Raw genomic sequence first — 24,774 nt, forward strand, 5'->3', positions numbered from 1 at the left:
GGGTTCCCTTTGAGAGAGTATATTTAAAGTGCTTATCTGGCATATTATGTGATCAGTTGTAAGAATAATACTTATTATTAACATAGTACACAGATAAAATCTTATAGACCGTGAGGCAGTAGTGGTGTCTGTTTTCTGAAAATTTTTATACAAAAAAAATATGAATTTCTAAGTATAATAAAATAAAAGACTTAGTCAGGCAATCACATTTTCCCCAGCTTTTTATTTTGAAAAATTTCAAACATGCATAAAATTTTCCAGAGTATTACAATGACCACCATATATTCACCACAATTCACCAACTGTTCATTTTTTGCCGCATTAGCTGTATCTCTCCCTCCTCATGTTTAAATGCATCTGCATGAATCTCCTAAAATCAGGGACATTCTCCCACATACCCTCAGTGTAAAGATCACTTTCAAGATGCCTAAGGTGGATGTGCTACTATTATGTAATAGATCATTCATATTCAAATTTTCCCAATTGCCGTAATGTTCTTTACAGCTGTTTGATTTTTATTTTCACTTTCATTTTATTTTTATTTTCATTTAAATAATGTTCTTTATAACTTTTATTTTTATTTTATTTTCATTTGATCTTTGTAACTGTCTTATTTTTTTATTTGTGTTATTTGACACTAATCAAGGATCATTTGCATTTTATTGTCATATTTCTTTTGTCATTTTTAAAAATAGATCTTTATTGGAGTATAATTGCTTCAAAATACTGTGTTAGTTTTTGTTGCACAGGAAAGCGAATCAGCTGTATGCATACACATATCCCCATATCCCCTCCCTCTTGAAACTCCCTCCCATCCTCCCTATCCTACCCTTCTAGGTCATTGCAAAGCACTGAGCCGATCTCCCTGTGCTACGCTGCTGCTTCCCAGCAGCCAACTGTTTTACATTCAGTAGTGTATATATGTTGATGCTACTCTCACTTCGCCCCAGCTTCACCCTCCCACCCCATGTCCTCAAGTCCATTCTCTATGTCTACCTCTTTATTCCTGCCCTGCAACTAGGTTCATCAGTACCTTTTTTTTCTTTTTTTAGATTTCATATATATGCGTTAGCATACAGTATTTGTTTTTCTCTTTCTGACTTCACTCTGTATGACAGACTCTAGGTCCATCCACCTCACTACAAATAACTCAAATTTGTTTCTTTTTATGGCTGAGTAATATTCCATTATATATATGTGCCACATCTACTTTATCCATTCATCTGTCAATGGACATTTAGGTTTCTGCCACGTCCTGGCTATTGTAAATAGTGCTGCAATGAACATTGTGGTACATGTCTCTTTTTCAATTATGGTTTTCTCAGGGTATATGCACAGTAGTGGGATTCCTGGGTCATATGGTAGTTCTATTTTTCATTCTTTAAGGAACCTCCGTACTGTTTTCCATAGTGGTTGTATCAATTTACATTGCAACCAACAGTGCAGGAGGGTTCTCTTTTCACCACAACCTTTCTAGCATTTACTGTTTGTAGATTTTTTGATAATGGCCATTCTGACTGGTGTGAGGTGATACCTCATTGTAGTTTTGATTTGTATTTCTCTAATAATTAGTGATGTTGAGCATCTTTTCATGTGCCTCTTAGCCATCTGTATGTCTTCTTTGGTGAAATGTCTATTTAGGTCTTCTGCCCATTTTTTAACTGGATTGTTGGTTTTTTTGATATTGAGCTCCATGAGCTGTTTGTATATTGTGGAGATTAATCCTTTGTCTGTTGTTTCATTTGCAAATATTTTCTCCCATTCTAAGGGTTGTCTTTTTGTCTTGTTTATGGTTTCCTTTGCTGTGCAAAAGCTTTTAAGTTTAATTAAGTCCCATTTGTTTTTGTTTTTATTTCTGTTACTCTAGGAGGTGAGTCAAAAAGGATATTTTTGTCATTCTCATTCTAGAAAATTCTCAGTGTGTTTTTCTCTTCTTTCATGACAGTTGATTTGAGGGCTGTAGGTCAGTTGTATCACAGATTGTCCCTCAGTTTGACTGTCTGATTGTTTCCTGGGTCCCAGATTCAGGTTCAGATTCTTGGCCAGATGCTCTGGGTACCACATAGCTGGTGCTGTTTCCATCTCAGTGCCTCAGGCAGTGGTTACTCAATGTCTCACTCCTTGTGAGGTTCAGTTTGATATCTTGGAGTGCCCACCAGACTTTATGATCACTTAGGCTCCCCTGTTCCCCTCCTAATTAATAAATAATCTATGAAGAGACACTGTGAATTTATATGTCCTGTTCTCCAGCAACTTTTCACTTTGTGGTTTTACTATCGAATTATGATCTTAGCCTGAATCAATTATTAATATACAGTTGCAAAGTGGTGACTTTTCTAATTGTACCATTCCTTCTGCATTTATTGGCATTCTTCCATAAAGAAGAGTCCTACCCCTCATTTTAGAATCACTACAGACCCCCTGATTTTTTAAATTATGATTAAACGTGTTAGAGCATATTTAATATGTACAATACAGGTGTGCCAATTTTTTTTTTTTTTTTTTTTTTTTGTGGTATGCGGGCCTCCCTCTGCTGTGGCCTTGCCCGTTGCGGAGCACAGGCTCCGGACGTGCAGGCTCAGCGGCCATGGCTCACGGGCCCAGTGGCTCCGCGGCATGTGGGATCCTCCCAGACCGGGGCGCGAACCCAGTTCCCCTGCATCGGCAGGCGGACGCGCAACCGCTGCGCCACCAGGGAAGCCCGCCAATTTTGTTTTAGGTCTAGAATATTAGAACTGTGTGTTGTCCCTGCTGTGGACTTTCTCCAATGCAAAGCTACAGTGGTAGCAATGGGCAGGTGTATATTAGATTCTTCATAAGGATTTTTAAACTTGATGTTATTTTTAAAGAAAAATTTATGCTTTGTTGTTAATAACATGTTGGGATATTTACAATGCTACCATTCTTCATATCAATAGATGCCTAACTTAATTAGCATTTAAATATAAATCTCCATCAAATATTATACAGTATAGGATAGAAAACTATTTCCTTTATTTATGGCAATGTAAAATGCAAAGGTAAGGGACTAGTACCAGAGCCCAGAGGCTTCATTTGTTTATCCTAAACATAAAAAATGGCACATTAAATAAAAAGTTGTTATATGCTTTCAAATTCTTCCTTGGAATGGTTATTTGTTTTGGTGAGCAAAAAAAAAAATAGGTTTTGACCCAAGGATCAAGATATGTATTGGGTTTCTCTTTGCAGGGCTCTTATGTTTTGAATTACTGCCCTAGAAAAGTTTCCAATTCTACTATGAGGTTTTCCCAACCTCATAGTTTAGAATGAAGGGTCATTATTAAGACTGCTGTGTAATAAATCACTCTTTCTTTGTAAGAAATCTGTTTTTCCTATCTGATTACTTTTAAGATTTTCTCTTTGTTTTGCTTTTCTAAAATTTTACTACAGTGTGTCCAGTTATGAAATTATTTTTATTTAACCTTGTGCTTGAATATTGCTTCTTTTCCTTCATCTAGTCTTTCTTCTGAAACTCTTTACATGGGATCATCTTATTTTTTCCTCCATGTCACTCATCTCCCTGTATTTTCTCCCTCTTCACTGCTCTCTGTACAACATTCTGTATAAACATTTTCTCTCTCTCTACTTATGTCTCTTTATCTCTGTCTCATTGACCACATTTTCTTCTTCTTAGTTTCAATTTAGATCTTTTCAAATGCCTTTCTTTTCCTTAGTAACTTGTTTTCCTAGTATTTTATTTTCTTCTTCAGAGAATTTCAGTTCTTTTAGGTTTGTAATTATTTGTAAGTAATTTCTGTTCTATTCTTTCTTTAGATTACTATATACTTTCCTTAAATTCTTGGGATATTTTTTCTAATCAAAGTGGATCATCTCCTTAAACATTTTATCTTTGTGGTTTTTCTGGGGGAGTATCCCTCCAGAGCAGTTTGCTTTTGCTTTGTCCACCATCCCAAATGTATCACCATCCAGAAACTAACTTTTATGTTAATTTCTTGGCTTGGATTTTATTGAACCAGAAGTGGTACTTTAAACTCCTGTGAAACCCAGATCAGACTCTCCAGGGCAACTTTTGTCCATAGGAAGATCAGAAGGAAACAACATCTGTCTTACCGTCTCCCTCTGAGAGGTAGAAGATATTTCCACCCTTTTATTAAGAGGACCACCATTTGAAGATCCTATCTTAATGTGGGTTTCTCAGTCCTCATACTTTGGCTTAGGCAGCCCAAGGTCTGCGTATGTCCCCTTCCCAGGTGGACACTCCAGCACAAGTCCCAAGATTATGAAGGCTGAACTACCCCTCCCCCACCCCATCCCACTGAGCATTAACAATGCACTTACTGTTCCCATTTCTGAGTCCAAGCTCATGCCCAACACTGAGGGGTATCTCTTTCTTTCTCAAGAGTGCAGCTTTGTATATAACAATGTTTGTTATTTGTTTTTTACAGAATTTCCAGGTGTTTTTAGACAAAGGGCTTTTAAATGATCAAGTCAGACATATTGTTGCACTGGAATTCTTATCCCATACTTTATAACTGATCTTTACTTCCCCTTGAAATATACAGTAAGTAGTGGCATAATTTTGCCATGTAACCTTGTTCAGGGCTGAGGAATGTGAATGGAATTCTTCTGGGTGAAGCTTCCTTCACTTTTCCGATGATAAGAAGATGAATGTTCCCTTTCTTCCTGCTTGGAACTTTAAGCAATGCGTGGAGGTAGAGTAGCTATGCTGGAGTCAGGACAATGAAGGCAGTTTCCTAAAGATGGTAAAGCAGGAAGACAGGGGAACTTGGCTCCTTTTTATTTGCATATGCATGATGAATAATGATGCTGAACACCTTTTCATCTGCTTGTTGGGCATTTATATATATATATATATATATATATATATATATCTTGGAAAAATACCTGTTAAAATATTTTGCCCATTTTTAATTGGGTTATTTGTCTTTTTATTATTGGGATATAGAGTTTTTCATGTATTTTGAATAGTAGACCCTTAGCAGATATACAACATGCAAATATTTCCCCCCATTATGTGGGTTGTCTTTTCAGTTTCTTGAACCCCAAAAGTTGTTAATTTTTTTTTTTTTTTTTTTTTGCGGTATGTGGGCCTCTCATTGTTGTGGCCTCTCCCGTTGCAGAGCACGGGCTCTGGACGCGCAGGCTCGGTGGCCGTGGCTCATGGGCCCAGCTGCTCCACGGCATGCAGGATCTTCCCGGACGGGGGCACGAACCCATGTCCCCTGCATCGGCAGGCGGACTCTCAACCACTGTGCCACCAGGGAAGCCCCAAAAGTTGTTAATTTTAATGGAGTCCAATTTATTTATTTATTCTTGGATTGCTTGTTTTATTGTTGTCATATTTAAGAAAATTGCTACTTAATGCCAAGTATGAAGATTTAGGTCTTTGTTTTCTTCTAAAGGTTTTATATTTTTATCTCCTACATTTAAATCTTTGATCTTTTTTGAATTAATTTTTGTTTATGGTGTGAGGTAGGGGTCTAAATTCATTCTTTTATATTTAGCTATCCAGTGTCTCAGCAACATTTGTTGAAAAGATTATTCTTCCCTCATTGAATGATCTTGGCACCCTTGTCAAAATCACTTGACTAGGTCTTTGGGTTTGTTTCTAGACTGTTCTACTCCTTGATCTATGTCTGTCCTTGTGGCCAATACCACATGGTTCTGGTGACTGTTGCTTTGTAGTAGGTTTCAGGATCAGGAAGTGTGAGTCCTTTTCACTCGTCTTTTTAAAGATAGTTTTTCCTATATTTCCATATGAATTTTAGGATCACCTTTTTATTTCTGTAAATAAGGAAGTTGAAATTTTGATAGGGATTGCATTTAATCTATAGATCAACTTGAGGAATATTGCCATTTTAGTAATATTAAGTCTTCTAATCCATGAACACAGGATACCTTTCAATTTTTAAATTTCTTTCAACAATGTTTTGTAGTTTCACAATCCTCATTTCTTCTTGTATCATGGCTCTTCCATCTGGGATTTTTTTCCTTTTCTTTAAATAGTATCCTTTAGAATTTTCTTTCCTGAGGATCTGCTGTTAAACTTTCAATTTTTGCTTGTTTGAAAATACCTTTATTTTTGGTCATTACTAAAGGGCATTTTTGCTTGTTATTGAATTCTAAGTTGACAGTCATTTGTTATTGAATTCTAAGTTGACAGTCATTTTCTCTTAGCATACTGAAGATAGTATTTTATATTTTTATTCCTTTGCTGCCATTGCTGTCAGTCTAATTGTCATTCTTTCTATGTGACCTTGAACCTTTCCTCTTTCTCATACAATTTAGAATCAATTTTTTAAGTTAAAATCAATACCTATGGAATATTGTTTGAAATTGCAATTTATCTATAGCTAAACCTGGAGAAAAGTAACATATTTACAATACTAAGTGTTCCTTTCAATGAAATATGATATTGTCCATAATATCTTTTAGTAAAGTTTTGTAATTATCTACATATTGTCCTTGCTCATTCTTTTTAGATTTTCCTCAGGTATTTACGTTCTTGATGCTATTAAAATTGCTATTTATTTTTAAATTTCAATTTGTATTTTATTTTTTTCCTGATGCATGGAAGTAAAATTGACTTTTTATATTTCTCTTATATTCAGCAACTTGTTATACTAATATTTCTAATTATCTATTTGTACAGCTAGAGAGAAGTTTCTATATAGTTATCCACATCATTTGAAAACAATAGCAATTAATGATATTTTCTTTAATCCGCATGCATTGTTTATTTTTCTTATTGTGTTAGGAATTTCAGTTTAATGTTTAATAGAACTGACAAATTTAGACATTTTTATCTTCTGAGTTTAAAGAACTGCTTTTAACATTTCTTTGTAGCATTTATTTAATTTCCATTTTGTGTATAATGAGATGTTGTGGCACAGAAAAGGCAAATAATTCGTTTTATTTCATTCCTCCGATTTTGGAGTTGGGAATGGGATCTGGAATTTTTTTTGTGTGTGTTACACGGGCCTCTCACTGTTGTGGCCTCTCCCATTGCGGAGCACAGGCTCCGGACGCACAGGCTCCGTGGACGTGGCTCACGGACCCAGCTTCTCCGCGGCATATGGGATCTTCCCGGACCGGGGCACGAACCTGTGTCCCCTGCATCGGCAGGCGGATTCTCAACCACTGCGCCACCAGGGAAGCCCAGGATCTGGAATTTTGAAGTAGTGCCTTCTTTAACCTCATCATATTCAGCCTTATGATGTTTAACCCCATCATTATTTTCTTGTCTGTAGAAAGCAAAACAGTTTTTTTTTTTTCTGATTTACATTATTATTTGGGGCCTGGGATAAACTTAACGACTGTCAAGATTACTGGGTAGCACAGAATGTAAATATTTGAAGATCAGCAGCAGCCACGAGAAAGTGACATTTATCCTCCTTTCAGAGAATTAAAAGGGTGCCCTTGTTTATTAGAGCATTTTTTAAAGGTTATAGCCTTATTATCACTTTAACAAGATTTTAAGTAAAGATCATCTATACTTTTTAAAGCGTAACTTAAAAAATGTAGTTGAATCTGAACTAACAGTGGTACTCTTAGAAAAAAATTAAATAACCCCAATCTGTTTAAATGGGAGTTTATTTTATGATAAATAGGGACCTAGGGACATGTAATCAACATTTGAATATTTTCCTTAAGTAATATTAAACCTTACTTAAGCATAAAATACCACGATGTAACTAAGAAGCTTAATTTATTATAGTGACATAACTTGACATACATTTTAAATTAATTCTTTTCTACCTTCAAGTACAAAGCACATAACATGTTTTTTTTTTCATCAGGTAGATAGTAAGTTTCCACTAACTCATTTATCATATGCATGCAAGCAGATAGAACAAGGTATGTGGAAACTTTGAGATAATCCTTTAGAGACTCCCATGTTCTATTCAACCCAGAATCTTAGCAACCCAGTTTGCTGATAGCCTCCTGGCTTTGGCTAAAGACCATTTAGAAAACTACGGAGAACTTCAATTAATGCCCTTCCTGAATATGCTTGGCTATTATTCTAATTTTTTTTTTTTTCCGCTACGCGGGCCTCTCACTGTTGTGGCCTCTCCCGTTGCGGAGCACAGGCTCCGGACGCGCAGGCTCAGCGGCCATGGCTCACGGCCCCAGCTGCCCCGCGGCACATGGGATCCTCCCGGACCGGGGCACGAACCCGTGTCCCCTGCATCGGCAGGCGGACTCTTAACCACTGCGCCACCAGGGAAGCCCTTATTCTAATTTTTGAACTAACTTCCTATATTTCATTGTTTCAGTTGCCACATTGACACAGTTACAGAGATAGTTGCATCTGTATAGCAGAAAGCAAGTGGGCTACTTGCCAGATGAGGGATCACACTTACCTTCAAATGAAAAACTGAAAGAATAAGTCATGTTCTCAGTTGTTGAGAGCTGTCTCTACGAGACAGAGTGGAGGGTGATTGGTGCCGAGATCAAGTCCACTCTAAGAAAGGGATTTTGTTTATCTGGAGGTCCATGTTTTCATATTCTTGCACACTATTTGGAACTAGTAATAAAAAGTATTTATTCTTTCCAACTATTTAGGTAGGTGAGAATTGTTACTCAATTCCAATTTTATTCTGGCACATGTCTGCACTGTGTGCCAGAAATCCTCATTTCAAATGACACAGTGTGGTAAACATTGAGTCAAAAGACTCCCCTCTGTCCACTGTGACCTTAATGGATGGGAAGACAGAACTGTTCAGATTGGAAGCCCTATCATAAAACTACTCTGTTAATAGGTATGCATACCTGAGCCAGTATCTACTCCTCTTATGTTTAGAAAGACTCTAAATTATTGACTGTAAATATTTTTTCTGCCATCTTACAACATCTGTGCAGCACAAATCATTAATCACTTTCCCTGCAAGGTATCGCCTCGAGTGCTGGTGTCAGCCTAGCATCTTCCTCCTTAAGAACCTGCTCCTTGTATCACAGTGAATGCTACCCCCGTGCTTGCATATTACACTTGCTGTAAGTGCTCTTGGGTTATGCTTCCTGGTCCCGTCCTCAAGGAAGTTCATCTCAAAATCCCAATGTACTTGCTCAGTTTGGCAATGTCTGACTGTCAACAGTGGCTGCTAAAGACTGGATTCTGTGCCCTAAAACATACAGTTCCAAGTTTTGCTGGTATTGACATCAGTTTGGCAGTCTAGATGGAAGGGACTGCTCCATGCTTATTTGAATGACATACAGGATTTAATAACCATGGCCTCTTATTATCTAGAAATTAACCTACTGGCAAAATAGTTCTTCCTTGTATACATGAATTTTTGTAATCCTGATAATCCCTTTATCAAAATGTCGACTGCCTAGGATAAGAGAATGAATGCAAAGAAATGAATGAAAGAATGAATGAAAGAAAGAATGCATATGATTGATTCACTTCAGTGTGCAACAGAAACGAACACGGTATTGTGAAGTAATTATGCTCCAATAAAGGTCTATTACAAAAAAATAATCAATGTGGTCCATGATAAGTATGCAGAGAAAACTCTGAACAAATTCTACCCATTATTGATGTTTGGTTCTAGGTAGTGATGGATGATTGATGGATGGTTCTATGTAAAAGAAGAAGGAGGACGCTCCAGAGGTGAGAAAAGGATGTCTGATTTCAAAACAAGAGACTTCTTGGTTGCTATGAAGACCAAAAGGAGGGATCATAATTACAACATCAGAAACTGTTGTTGAAGAAATGACTATTAACTGCAGGGTTCACAAGTAGAAGGGACCTAAATTATGAACAAAGTTTTCTGTGTTATTAATGCCCAGCGTTGATATTTTTAGCTTGTGGCCCTTCAAAATATTATGAGCAAAGGATGCCTAGAAAGAATGTGCTTTGTCAGCATTTTGGGAGCATGTTGTTGGTGTTAGAGTTATTTTGAGGGTCCTCAGGATGGCTTGTTTTGTTGGCAATGTAGGGACTGTTGATGAATGAAACTGTTGGAATGATGCTAAGAAGCTGGGACACACTAGCACAGCATGGCCTGTTTTCTTGGTATATATGACTAAATTCCCGCCCAGAAAGGCTGAAACCAAAAACCACATTTTCCCAACCTGCCAAGGCTGATTATTATTACCTGTAAATATTTGCCAGTTTGTTCAGTAAACATTAAAATGCCTTATTCTTTGGATTTACATATTTTTATAAATAGGGAGAAATAACTTTTGACGTGTGCTTTCACCATTTATATTTCTCCTTTTGGATTTGTCTTCATGTCTGACCGATGCTCCCATAGGTGCATTTCTGATTTTTCTTTCATTTATTGACCTCTTTTTAATTCCTACATCTTTTTATTCATTATGCTACTTTATTTGCATATATGATAAATTATAATTCCTGATTCATTATTTACCCTTTAATTTGGAAGGCAGCTATGCTCACCACTATACTCCCAATGTCATACCTACCCTTTAATTTGGTTTAAGATAGTTTATGATGAAAAGTCAAATTTTATCAAGTTTTCTTTATGGTTGCATTTAAGTTGAGCCTTAGAAAATACCATAACTAAAAGACACTCTGTTTCTCAGAATGTACAAAATCACCACTATTTTCTTCTTACCATCTGATACTTACTTTCTAAGTGTTACACGATGTGTCTAGTTATAAAAAGAGTGGAGTAAATCATTGTTTTACTAAATTTTTTTCCAGTGACAAGGATGAGTAGGAATAATTGCTCTCCATGTATAGTGATGACATAATATAAGAGAAAGGCAAGCTCTGTTTCCAAGCACAGAGCAGTATTCAGACTATTGCATTTTAGGGCAGGCGGGTGGGAAAGGACAGTTCAACACAAAGATGGGCACACGTTGTGCCCACCTTCAGCCTTCTTGAACCATTTATGTAGTTGGTCCTAAAGGACTGATTCTTGAAAAATTATGCTAGGTCAATATGAATAACTTCATATTTCAAGATTACTCTTAATCAGACCAAAGATTCTGATGTTTATCTGTCTCTGTTCTAGAACGAAGAAAGAACAATTAGAAAGAAAAAAAAAAAAACTCTTAAAAAAATTTATTTATTTATTTATTTATTTATGTCTGTGTTAGGTCTTCGTTGCTGCGTGTGGACTTTCTCTAGTTTCAGTGAGTGGGAGCTACTCTTCGTTGTGGTGCGTGGGCTTCTCATTGCAATGGCTTCTCTTGTTGTGATGCACGTGCTCTAGGCGCACGGGCTTCAGTAGTTGTGGCACAGGGGCTCAGTAGTTGTGACACACAGGCTTAGTTGCTCCGTGGCATGTGGGATCTTCCCGGGCCAGAGCTCAAACGCACGTCCCCTGCATTGGCAGGCGAATTCTTAACCACTGTGCCACCAGGGAAGTCCCCCCCAAAAAACTCTTTAAAAACAATTGTCATGAAAATAATAGCCATATAATTAATGTTCATATCAATATCATCATTTCATTTTAACCCAAGTGTATTGAAAGTAAGCTAAAAATATAAATCTATTAATTCAGTCAACATATACTGAGCAAGAACCAATTAGGGTCCTCCTCCTGATTTCATAGAGATTATATTCTCACTCTAGCGTTGGGTGACAGGTCACAAAAAAAATTAGTGAACAGGAAAAATATAAATAGTTATGATAAGTGCTCTGGAAATAATTAAAATACAGTCATGTGACATAAAGTGACAGTTGGCGTAATGGTCAGGGAAAGCATCTCAGAGGAGGTGACATTTAAACTAAGATCTGGGTGACAAGAACCACGATTATTCCTCCTTCTCTTATTCCCAGTAAAGGAACTTACCCTTCTCATAATTCAATAATACAAAATCACTATGGGGACTATTAAAATACCTGGAATACTGAAAGAATAAATGTTTATTTGGGACATTTGTCTTCTATTATATTTTCTGTATAATTATGTCAGTTATTTGTAATTATATTAATAATCCTTAAATTCATGTCTATCATTGATAAACTTTGTGCTTTTTAAAATTAGGTTTATATTAATCTGGAATTTTAAAAATATTCCAAATCAAAATATAAAGGATTAGAGAAGGGCCATGCTTATGTACCTGTCATGTTACAGGGAAATTTTAGACAGATCCTGATAAATTTAGGAAATCAGTACAAATGAATCATATGGTTTTGGGTTTTAAGGTAAGGGCAATGACCATTAGAAACATGGAATGTATAACTTTTAAAATCATCAAAGTAAAATTCAGTTAGTCTAATGGAAATAAGATAAAGGAAAAACAACAACAAAAGTAAAGTAGAATAAATAGAAAGTATGATTTGCAATGGTAGAAATAACTCTGAAATTATAAATAATGAGAATATATATAAATAAGGTGAACTCACCAGAGACTCTAGGATTGGATTTTTAAAAAATTGAACAACATATTTTATATAAAAAGCACTATTTGAAAAAAATTCCTCTGGATACATGCAAAATGTTTTTTGAGACATTCATGATAATTTGGAGTTGCAGGCAATTTAGGGTGTATTGATGGAGTTTTTGAGCAAATATTGTGGATGGATACCATGCGGTACCATCCAGCCGTGTGAAGCCACAGATTAGATGTATATTGAGCACATTCAAAGTATAGAGTGGAGTGAGAAGAGTGAGAAAATAAAAAAGTGTGCACAATAGAATTTATATAAATTAAACGTCTCCATAAACAAAATAACATATACAAACAGAAAGATACAAGTTAAAAATATTTAAATATTTGCTCTCATAAATTTGACAACTTGGAAGAAATGGACCATTTCCTTGAAACCAAGAACTACCTATACGTAAAGACGAAATAGGTAGTCTAAATAGTCCTATAACGATGAATTAAATTTAATTTATAATTTAAAAGCTGGGATAAAAGAAAAGCCCAGGCCCAGATGGTTATTCTGGAGAATTTCACCCAAAAAATAACCTCAATTTCACAAAATCACAGAATCACAGAGAATGTATGAGGACGTAACAATTGCCAGCAGCTCATTCTCTGAGGTCAGTGTTAACCAGTAAACCCAGACAAAGACAGCATAAAGCAAGGTAACATTGACTAATAACTCTCATGAATGGAGATGCAGGATCCTCAACAGGATACTAGACATTCAATTCAGCAATGGATAAAAAGAATTAAATACTATAATCAAATGGAATGTGTAAGCCTACTCAATATTGGAAATGTAATGTCATCCACTGTATTAACAGTCTGAAGAAGAAAAGTTGTATAATATATCATTTGACACAGAAAAAGCATTTCACAAAATGTAACATACTTATAATGAAAGCTCTCAGCAAACTAGAAATAGAGGAAACTTCCTAAACTTGATTTTTAAAAAAAAAGTCTGTTGAAAAAAAAGAGCGAATATCATACTTAAAGTGCAAGACTGGATGCTTCCCTGTAACATAGTGTACAAGGTAAGCTCTCACTACTCTTATTCAACACAGTCCTGAAAGGTCTAGTTGACACAAGGCAAGAAAAAGAAAAGGTATATATATTAGAAAATTTTTCTCTATTTACAGATCATTTGATGATTTTAACATTAAAAATCCTGGGAAACCGACCAAGAAAAGAAAAACACCTTACAGAACTAAGAAAAAATTGAACAAGACTGCAGAATATAAGATCAAAACACACAAAAATGCAACAGCATGGATGGATCTGAGGGCATGTGCTAAGTGAAATAAGTCAGATAGAGAAAGACAAATATTCCATAACCTTACAGAAATGAGGGATCTAAAAACTGGAACTCATGGAAATATAAAGTAGAATGGTGGTGACCAGGGCTTGGGGAAATGGGGCGATGTTGGTCAAGGAGCACAAATTTCTAATTAGAAGATTATTAAGTTCTGGAAATTTTAGGTACAACATTTTGATTATAGTTAATAATAATGTATACCTGAAAGTTTTTAAGAGAATAGATCTTAAATGTTCTCACCACAAAAAAAGGAATGGTAATTACGTGACATGATGAAGGTATCAGCTAACACTATTGTGGTAATTATTTTGCAATAAAAGCATATCAATTCAGCACACAGTACACCTTAAACTTACACAATGTTATATATGAATTACATCTCAGTAAAGCTGGAAATAATTTTAATTAAGAAATAAAACATATTTAGAAGTGTAAATATATTTAGATTATATTTAGAAATTTAAACATTTTTAGATTATATTAGCATATATTAATATTATAGATTTTAGGCAGATAGCTATATGCTATCTATATAATATATTGCATTATATATAGTGATATAATATTTATGTGTAAATAACATAGCATATATTGTTTTAATATTGTTGTATGTTATATTGTATTAAATAAATAAATGGTATTTCTGTATAGTTAATTAGTCTGCCCCGCGAAAAATCAGAGAGTGTATAGTGGATAATGGTGAGAAAAGAAGTGTAACAAAGTTGGATCCCTAATCACAGATGTTGTGATAGGTGCAATATCTTTGCAGATCAATATAGCCTCTGAAATTCATATGTGGCCACATGCATTCTTTTTAACTCATAACGAGAAAGAGGATCAAAGCAGTTTGCATTCCCTTAAAATACCCAACAGTATATATTTGTTGTCTCGCCCCAGGGCCATGTCTTTGCTCAGTGACTTGTGCTCTCTGTCCTAATATAGACTGAAAGGAACCTAATTTTCTGGATATCCTCTAGAACATGTGTTCACTGTATCAGTTGACCTCAGAGTAATAGAGGTGTCCTTAAATAAGACCCTAAAATATACCCCCCCAAAATGATATATTGATGCATTTTGAAGCATTAAAATTAAAAGACAAACATGACTGTAATTTCATTATCACAATTATTTAATTTCAGGGAATGAGAGAGGAGAAGTATACCAAGTCCTTAAAGATTGGTTTGGTTCTATTTCTTAAGTAAAATGGCTGGTACTTGGTGTTTTTACTATCAGTATTATTATTTAAATTGTGCATTTGTGTGTTAAATTGTCATTTTATGTATGATGCATTGCTCATTAATTTTTTATGAGCTGGAAGAGCTGATAAAAGAAATGAACATAAAATTAAATCATTATAAAAATGAATGATACATCAAAAGCAATAAAAAGGAGTTTGACATCATTGGAAACAGAGATCTGAAGGTTAGGTTTTAGATATTCAAGCAAAATGGAATAGAGAAGAACATAATGTTTAAAGAGTTAAGAGAAAAAATTGGAGATATGGACAAAATATAATCAACATCTGCTGTTGTAAATGCAGTAGAACAAATGGAAAATAAACATGTTTTAAACACATAAAGGAAAACTTCCCTGATTTAGAGGAAGAGAGAATAAAAGGTACAAAGATACAGATTAATGAACACCAGTAGATAAATTAGTAAAATTACTGGACTTTAAAGAAATAATTGTATTGGCAGCTGAACAAAATATTAGGTTAGTCTCATACTTCTTCACTGCCATATTGAATGATGAGATAATAATTAAATGCTTAAAATTCTAATGAAAGACACTTTTATCCAGAAAGTTGCCATTTAAGAATCAAACCAAGAGACACAAATTCTCAAACATTAAATAATTAAGGACTTGTAGCATCTGTTAATCTACTTCTAGAAAAATTCTTGTTGAGAATAAATGCCAATCAACACAAAAGTTCACTGGCAAAGCTATGATTAAGAGATTATTAGGATTTAATAATTTTCATATGAAACAGGCTAACAACTGTGAAACTATGGTTAAATAATGGAATATAAATGTTATAAATCTGCATATTATAATAATGATGATAATATAACTATGAATCTGCAGGGGATAGAGAAAGGGGAAATAGGTTATCTTACTTCTTTCTTAATGGAATAATGTTCATATCCATGAGAACAGGGAAATGAAGATGATTTAAATTTAGCCCGTGGTGGCTAGTGTTACATTTTACCAGTTGGGAAAGAGTTTAGTCACACATTCTATACTTTATAAAAATTATTCTGTCAAGTATTCTGCTTTTTAGCCTAAATAATTATATTTACGTAGCTACTAATTATTTGTTTTCCAAACATTTTTATTGAAATATATCTAACCTACTGAAAAGCCCAAATCATACATATACAAGTTGATGAATTATACAAAGTGAAAATATCAATGAGACCACCACTAACTAGGTCAAGAAACAGAGCAATACTAGAATCCTAGAAGTCTCTTTTTGTCCCTTTCCAACCACATCCCCCTACCTCCTTCCCAAATGTAGCAGCTAAGCTGACTTCCAACATCACAAAGTTTTGGAAATTTATGTAAAGAAAAAGATACTGCTTTATGGCTTGCTTCTTTTGACCAGGGATATGCTGGTGTTGTCAGTCTTTTCCACTTTACCTGTTGTGGCTCAAATTAGCAATTCCCTGATGACTCATGAAATTTCTCAATTCTTTATGTTTATCAGCTATTTGGATATGTTCTTTTGTGAATGACTATTCATGTCTTATTTTTTTCATCATTTATTTGTTATATTGGTTTGAAGAAGTCCTTTATATTTTCAAGATACAAGCCTTCTGTGGGTTTTACGTATATTAAATATCTTCTCCCACTTGGTGTCTTGCCTTGTCACTTCATGATGTTCTCTTTTGATTACACCTAATTTTGGATCAGTGCATTTATCAACATCATTTCTTACAGTGATTTTTGTGTCCTTTTGAAGAAAACTTTGACTATTCCATGTTTGCAGAGATATTCTCCTATCTTATCTTCAAGAAGCTTCATTCTTTTGCCTTTCACATACTGTACCAACATCTAATTGGAATGGAGGTTTGTGAAGGAGGTATTGAAATAGGAGTTTGAAGGTGTAAGGGCTGATATTTTTTAACAGCTTTATTGAGATATAATTGATATCCAAAAAACTGCATGTTTAATGTATACAATTTAATGAATTTGAACATATCAATACACTCATAATTCTATCAGCACAATCAAGGTAATAAATATATCCATCACCTCTAAGACTTTCCTTGTGTCCCTTTTTAATTGTGGTAAGAGAACTTAATGTGTGACCTACCCTCTTAACAAGCTTACTGTACTGTGTTGATAACTATAGGTGCTATGTGTACAATGGATCTCTAGAATTTATTCACCTTGCAGAACTGAAACTTTATACCCATTGAACAATTCCCCAGTTCCTCCTACCCCCATCCCCTGGAAACCACCATTCTTTTCTCTGCTTCTATGAATTCAACTATTTTAGATACCTTATGTGAGTGGAATCATACTGTATTTGTCCTTTTAAGACTGGCTTATTTTACTTATCATAAAATGTCTTCTAGGTTCATCCATGTTGTCACAAGTGGTAGGATAATGTTCACTTGTAAGGCTGTATAATATTCCATTTTATGTATATGACACATTTTGTTTATCCATTCTTCTGTCAATGGACATTTGTCTTGTTTTCATATCTTGGCTATTGTGAATAATGCTGCAGTGAACATGGGTGTGCAGATATCTCTTCAAGATACTGATTTTAATTTCTTTGGATATATACCCAGAAGTGGGACTGCTAGATCATATGATAATTCTATTTTACTTTTTCGAGGAACTTCCATAATGTTTTCCATAGTGGCTGCACCATTTTACATTTCTACCAACAGTGTACAAGTGTTCTAATTTCTCCACATCCTTGCCAACACTTCTTTTTATTTATCGACATATTCACTCTTTCTATTGCTCTTTCTTCCTTCTAACATCCCCATACTTTAATCTGGGGTAATTTTCCTTCTGCCTTAAAAAATTTTCCTCTACTATTCCATTATAGTGGGTCTGCTGGTGACACATAACTTCAGTTTTCTTTTGTCTGAAATTTCTTTGTTTTTCCTTCATTTTTAATGATTTTACTGGGTTAAATTTTAGGTTGCTAGGGTTTTTTTGTTTTCTTTCGGCATTTGAAGATGTAATTCAATCATTCTCTGCTCTCTGTCTTTTAGCTGATAATTCAGTTAGCTGTTTGTCTTATTTTTGCATCTTTGAAGGCAAGATATTTTGAATCTCATTGTTTTTAAGATTTTTCTTTGTCTTAGATTTTCAACAGTTTAACTATGTACCTAGTTGAAATTTTCTCAGATTTTTATCACTTGAAATACATTTTAATTTTTTAACATATAATTTGTTGCCTTTTATAAGTTTTGGAAAATACTCACCAATTATTTGTTCAAAAACTGTTTTTGTTCCATTCTTTCTGTATGCTTTTGTGAAATCCAATTACATGTGTATTAGGACACTTCACTGTGTTACATATGACTCATAAATACTTTTTCATGTTTTCTTTTTTTTTTTTTGTCTCTATAAATTCTGTCTGGATATGTTTTTCTGGCCTATTTTCCATTCTACTAATTCTTTCTTCAACTGTATCTAATATGCTACTGAACACAATAGTTGAATTTTTAAGTCCAGTTTTTGTGTTTTGAGTTCTAAAACTTCCATTTGGTTCTTTTTTAATAGTTTCTTTTTCTCATCTAAAATCTCCATCCTGTCTTCAAATTTCTGAGTATATTAATCACACATACTTAATATTATAGTCTATTTCTGATAACTACAAGGTCTGGATCTCCTGTGGATCTCTCTCTCTTTCTCTCTCTCTCCTTTTTTTTGATCATTTGGTCTTATTTCCTGATATATCTGGCAATGTCTAACTGAATGCCACTCATTGTGTATGAACAATTGTAAAGATAAATTTAGGCTCTGCCTGATATTGTCTTCCTCCAGAAGGAACTTGATTTTACAGGCATACCTGGGATATTTTGTAGGTTCTGTTCCAGACAACCATAATAAAGCAAGTATCACAATAAAATGACTCACACGAATTTTTTGGTTTCTCAGTGCATATAAAAGTTGTTTACACTATACTGTAGTCTGTTAAGTGTGCAATAGCATTATGTGTAAAAAAAAAAACTGACATACATACCTTAATTTAAAAAAACTTTCTTGCTAAAAATACCATAATCTGAGGCTTCAGCAAGTCACAATCTTTTTGCAATAGTAACATCAAAGATCACTGATCACACATCACCATAACAAATATAATAATAATGGAAAAGTTTGAAATATTGTGAGGATTATTAAAGTGTGACACAGAGACACAAAAATGAGCAAATACTGTTGGGAAATGGTGTCAATAGACTTGCTCGATGCAGGGTTGCAACAAACTTTCAATTTGTAAAAGCATGCAGTATCTGCAAAGCCCAATAAAGGGAAGCACAGTTAAAGGAGGTATGCCTTTACTTTTGGCAAGCAGTTAGTTATTCAGGGGCAGAGATTGAGTTAACTTTATGGTATGCTTTAGGCTTTGTGGAAGCTGGATTTATCTGTGATTCACTCCTATTTTTGGAGTGTAGCCAGCTTTTCAGTGATTGTAATGAAAAACTTCTTTCCCTTCAAATTTTGAATGTCAAGCTATTACGACTTTGGAATCAGTGCTGAGCTTTTTGGCCTCTCCTTGGGAATTTGCAAATGGCCAGATTAAAAGGTATGTCAAATGTAGGTTCATCCCTTATCTCTAGGACCTTTACACTTTAAGCACTTGCTGCCTTTTGTTAGCTTTTTGATGGAAACACTTATGTTTTTCATTTCCAGCAATTAGAGTTGATCTCAGTGGGAGAATTGTTCAGCAGGAAGCTAGTCTGCCTTTATCGGAAATGTTAACACTTCTAATTATATTTTAAAGACCATGTTTTTTAATATAAGAAGATATGAGGAAACATTTTTTCAGCAATTAGGAGTTTGGAGAGGGTCCTCTTACTCTTTGTTAATTGCAAAACCAGTACATTTTTGTCCAAGCTGTTGAAGAAGGCACTTGGGCAGAAAGAAAAAGCAGTTGGTAGGGCTCTTGATCTTATATTTGTTCTGATTTGACTTAATCTTGCTTTTATGTTCCATGAATTGTTTCAGACTTCAATCTAGATTTATGGAGTCATAGAAACATAATATATTTGAATTGAACTTAGACTTCATCCTTAACATTTTCCCTTATTAAATCATCTACTTCCATTTTTGTCATTATATCCTATCATATCTTCTTTCCAGGGTTTTTAGAGTTTACTCTCTACTATCTTTATTTCCATTATCATCATCTTTATCATGTCAGGTATGAAACACACTTTATACCCTGTATTTCTAAGGGAGGTAGTTTAATTTTCTAGCTTTGCCTCTACTGTAATGAAAGAAATTAGAATTGTTACTTCATAGATATTATCAAGAGTACCACTAACCCCATCTAAGACCAGAGTGTTGGTAAAAGACCTGAGGAAATATCCCAAGGAAACAATGAATCTCAGATTACAGAGGCCAAAGATACAAATTCTACCTGCTGTTCCCTATGTAGGAAATTTCTATTTTTTTTCAGTGAGCTTAATATAATTGAGGAAACTCATTTCCTTATAGTCTATACCTGATTCATTTTCCAACTAATATCATCATTTTCAAATTCATCCTTCTGGTACCTGCTGGAGTGAGCTATCTAAAGCACAAATATGAGCATATTAATATATTACTATATTATACATATTGTATTTTAAATTATTGTATATTAATATTCTTCTTCAAACCTCTCAGTGGGCCTCTATCACTTAAACACAAAATTCAGGTTCCTTGGGCTTTCCATGGTTCGTCTCATACCTATACCTCCCGTCTATCTAAATCTAAACTTTTCCACCTTGCATATGTATTAATGCACTTTGGCCATATTTACAGGTATTCTTCGAATGCATGTGATTACATTACATAGGAATTGAACACCCATCTCGTGAGGAGACCCTCTCTCTTGCTGGCATGATAAAGTAAGCTTCTGATGAAACTGCAGTGCTTGCTGACAAGATTGAGACTCTGAAGCTAAGAACCCAACCATCCCCAGACTCCTGTCCCACCAAAGCTGTGAGCTAATAAATGAGTGGAGTTTTAGGCTGCTAATTGTGTGATGATTCTGTTGTACAGAGGTAGAAAACGAGTGCTCCCATCATGCTGTTTCTCACCTTCATATTTTGCATTCGCTTGGCCTTGATGCTGTACCCTACCCACCTTTGTTCAACCAGCACACTACTGTTTGTCATTGACGAGACAATTCATCACTTCGACAAAGCTTATGAATTCTTGCCTAATTCTGCCTTTTGCGAAATACAAATCGTCATTCATCTTGCTCCTTAGCCTAATTAATTTTCAACTTTAATTTTTCACACTTCACACTATATTAGGTGGCAATATTTTCCATAGACTAAACTTGAGGACAGAGACTGTGTCATATTCATCTTTGTAACCACAGCATCTATCACTGTGCCTGTTATGTAGGCCCCAAAACATTTCTTGTTCCACTCTTTTCAAGCCTATGACTGTTGCTCTGACTTTACTCTTATTATTATTCCCTTTCTTAGACTGCCTTTTCTGTTTCCTCCCCTTCATGTAAATAGAAATCATAATTCAAGGTCAACTGCAATTGTACCACCTCTGATTATCTTTGAATATGCTTGACAGTCTAAAAATTCGTAACAAAAACTAAGTGTACATTTGATTGCAGAAGACAGGGCAGTTGCCTGGCTTCCTTATCATGCCTCACTGCTCAGAACTACTTCCTGTTCTCCATTGGATGCTAGACAGAAACTGCCTCTTACAATGAAACCAGGCACCAATTAAAAACGAACTGATTCTGTGTCCTAATGTACTTTGGTCTAAACTTTCTATGTTTAATCATTCATATTTTTGAGGGGCATCAAAAGTAGGATTGTTTTAGCTTTATAGGGTTTCAAGGGGGGAAAATCTTGCAACAAATGAGAAACGAATGATTTATAGCAGTACTCTGAAAAAAAAAAAGTACATACTTTGCTAAGAAAATTTCAAAAGTACTGATGAATAATGAATAAAGTACATAGTGAATGAGCAGAAAAAACATTTTTGGCTACTAATTATAATGCTTTCTCTTTGTTTTGGTATAGTGCTAAAATGTTTTACATATGGATACTGTCTCATTTAAGCCTTCCAGCAGTCCTGTGGGGCAGCATGTTATAGGGGTTAACAGGGTAAATCGTGGTGTAATAGGAATGGCCTTTTCTCATGGAGTTGTGGAGGTTACCTGAATTGATATATAAAGTGCTCTTAGAATAGTGCCTGACATTTTGTAAATGTTAGCTACTATTATTGTAATAGAAGAAACAAGCTTAACAGGTTAACGTTACTAATCAAAGGAACATTACAAGTAGGTGGAGCTGCTGAGTTTAAACCCAATGTGTGACTCCAAATCTTGCAATCTTAACCACTCAACTATATTGCACAGTAATAATTTTTTAAATTAATTAATTAATCTATTTGGCTCCATTAGGTCTTTGTTGCTGCGCATGGGCTTTCTCTAGCTGCGGTGAGCAGGGGCTACTCTTCGTTGGCTGCTAATTGTGTGATGATTCTGTTGTACAGAGGTAGAAAACGAGTGCTCCCATCATGCTGTTTCTCACCTTCATATTTTGCATTCGCTTGGCCTTGATGCTGTACCCTACCCACCTTTGTTCAACCAGCACACTACTGTTTGTCATTGACGAGACAATTCATCACTTCGACAAAGCTTGTGAATTCTTGCCTAATTCTGCCTTTTGCGAAATACAAATCGTCATTCATCTTGCTCCTTAGCCTAATTAATTTTCAACTTTAATTTTTCACACTTCACACTATATTAGGTGGCAATATTTTCCATAGACTAAACTTGAGGACAGAGACTGTGTCATATTCATCTTTGTAACCACAGCATCTATCACTGTGCCTGTTATGTAGGCCCCAAAACATTTCTTGTTCCACTCTTTTCAAGCCTATGACTGTTGCTCTGACTTTACTCTTATTATTATTCCCTTTCTTAGACTGCCCTTTCTGTTTCCTCCCCTTCATGTAAATAGAAATCATTATTCAAGGTCAACTGCAATTGTACCACCTCTGATTATCTTTGAATATGCTTGACAGTCTAAAAATTCGTAACAAAAACTAAGTGTACATTTGATTGCAGAAGACAGGGCAGTTGCCTGGCTTCCTTATCATGCCTCACTGCTCAGAACTACTTCCTGTTCTCCATTGGATGCTAGACAGAAACTGCCTCTTACAATGAAACCAGGCACCAATTAAAAACGAACTGATTCTGTGTCCTAATGTACTTTGGTCTAAACTTTCTATGTTTAATCATTCATATTTTTGAGGGGCATCAAAAGTAGGATTGTTTTAGCTTTATAGGGTTTCAAGGGTGGAAAATCTTGCAACATATGAGAAACGAATGATTTATAGCAGTACTCTGAAAAAAAAAAGTACATACTTTGCTAAGAAAATTTCAAAAGTACTGATGAATAATGAATAAAGTACATAGTGAATGAGCAGAAAAAACATTTTTGGCTACTAATTATAATGCTTTCTCTTTGTTTTGGTATAGTGCTAAAATGTTTTACATATGGATACTGTCTCATTTAAGCCTTCCAGCAGTCCTGTGGGGCAGCATGTTATAGGGGTTAACAGGGTAAATCGTGGTGTAATAGGAATGGCCTTTTCTCATGGAGTTGTGGAGGTTACCTGAATTGATATATAAAGTGCTCTTAGAATAGTGCCTGACATTTTGTAAATGTTAGCTACTATTATTGTAATAGAAGAAACAAGCTTAACAGGTTAACGTTACTAATCAAAGGAACATTACAAGTAGGTGGAGCTGCTGAGTTTAAACCCAATGTGTGACTCCAAATCTTGCAATCTTAACCACTCAACTATATTGCACAGTAATAATTTTTTAAATTAATTAATTAATCTATTTGGCTCCATTAGGTCTTTGTTGCTGCGCGTGGGCTTTCTCTAGCTGCGGTGAGCAGGGGCTACTCTTCGTTGCGGTGTGCGGGCTTCTCAATGTGGTGGCCTCTCTTGGTGCGGAGCTTCAGTAGTTGTGGCACATGGGCTCAGTAATTGTGGCTTGCAGGCTCTAGAGCACAGGCTCAGTAGTGGTGGCACACAGGCTTAGTTGCTCTGCGGCATGTGGGATCCTCCCAGACCGGGGCTTGAACCCGTGTCCCTTGCATTGGCAGGCTGATTCTTAACCACTGCACCACCAAGGAAGGCCCTATGAAACCACTGAAATGATCAGTCTCATCTATTGGTGGCAGGAATTTAATGGTTAGACTCAGAATAAAAACTGACTCTATAGTATTACAACTTAATAATCTATTATTATTCTACTATTTCATAATATATTTAATAATTCCCATTCTATGGATCTATCCTAAGTGGGGAAAACAAAACAAATAATTAGGTACAAAGATCTTGATCACTGAATTATTTATAATATCCTTGACTGTTGAAGAATAGTACAATGGTTAAATACATTATATTTTTATATTATTGAATATTTTATTTCTGTATATTTATAATTGAATATCATATGCATGTTTTTAAATAATGCTGTTATATAGCTAGATAAAATTCTGTTTTAAAATAGAATTATTTTGATACATTTTATAAAAGAATTGTCTAAGAAAGAAACCTTATATACAAAATGAAGTCTAAAGGGAAACAAAATCATAAATGAAAATAGCTCTCATATATGAGTAGAATAAATGAGTGACATTTAAATTTTCTATTTGAACAGTTATTTACCATACACACCTCTATAATGAGCACGTGTTGTGTTTAAAACCACGAAAAGAACAATAAGTTTGATTTTTAAAACAAACTAAAAGCCTGATTCTCGTTTATGGGTTATAGGAGAAATAAAAATAAAGGATTTTTAATAGGTTCAAAATATTAAATATTGGTAAGATCACAAAAGCAGTATTTGCTCTAGATAAGCTACCAATTGATATAGT

This window comes from Physeter macrocephalus, chromosome 19 (assembly GCF_002837175.3).
Source record: "Physeter macrocephalus isolate SW-GA chromosome 19, ASM283717v5, whole genome shotgun sequence".
Classification (NCBI taxonomy): domain Eukaryota; kingdom Metazoa; phylum Chordata; class Mammalia; order Artiodactyla; family Physeteridae; genus Physeter; species Physeter macrocephalus.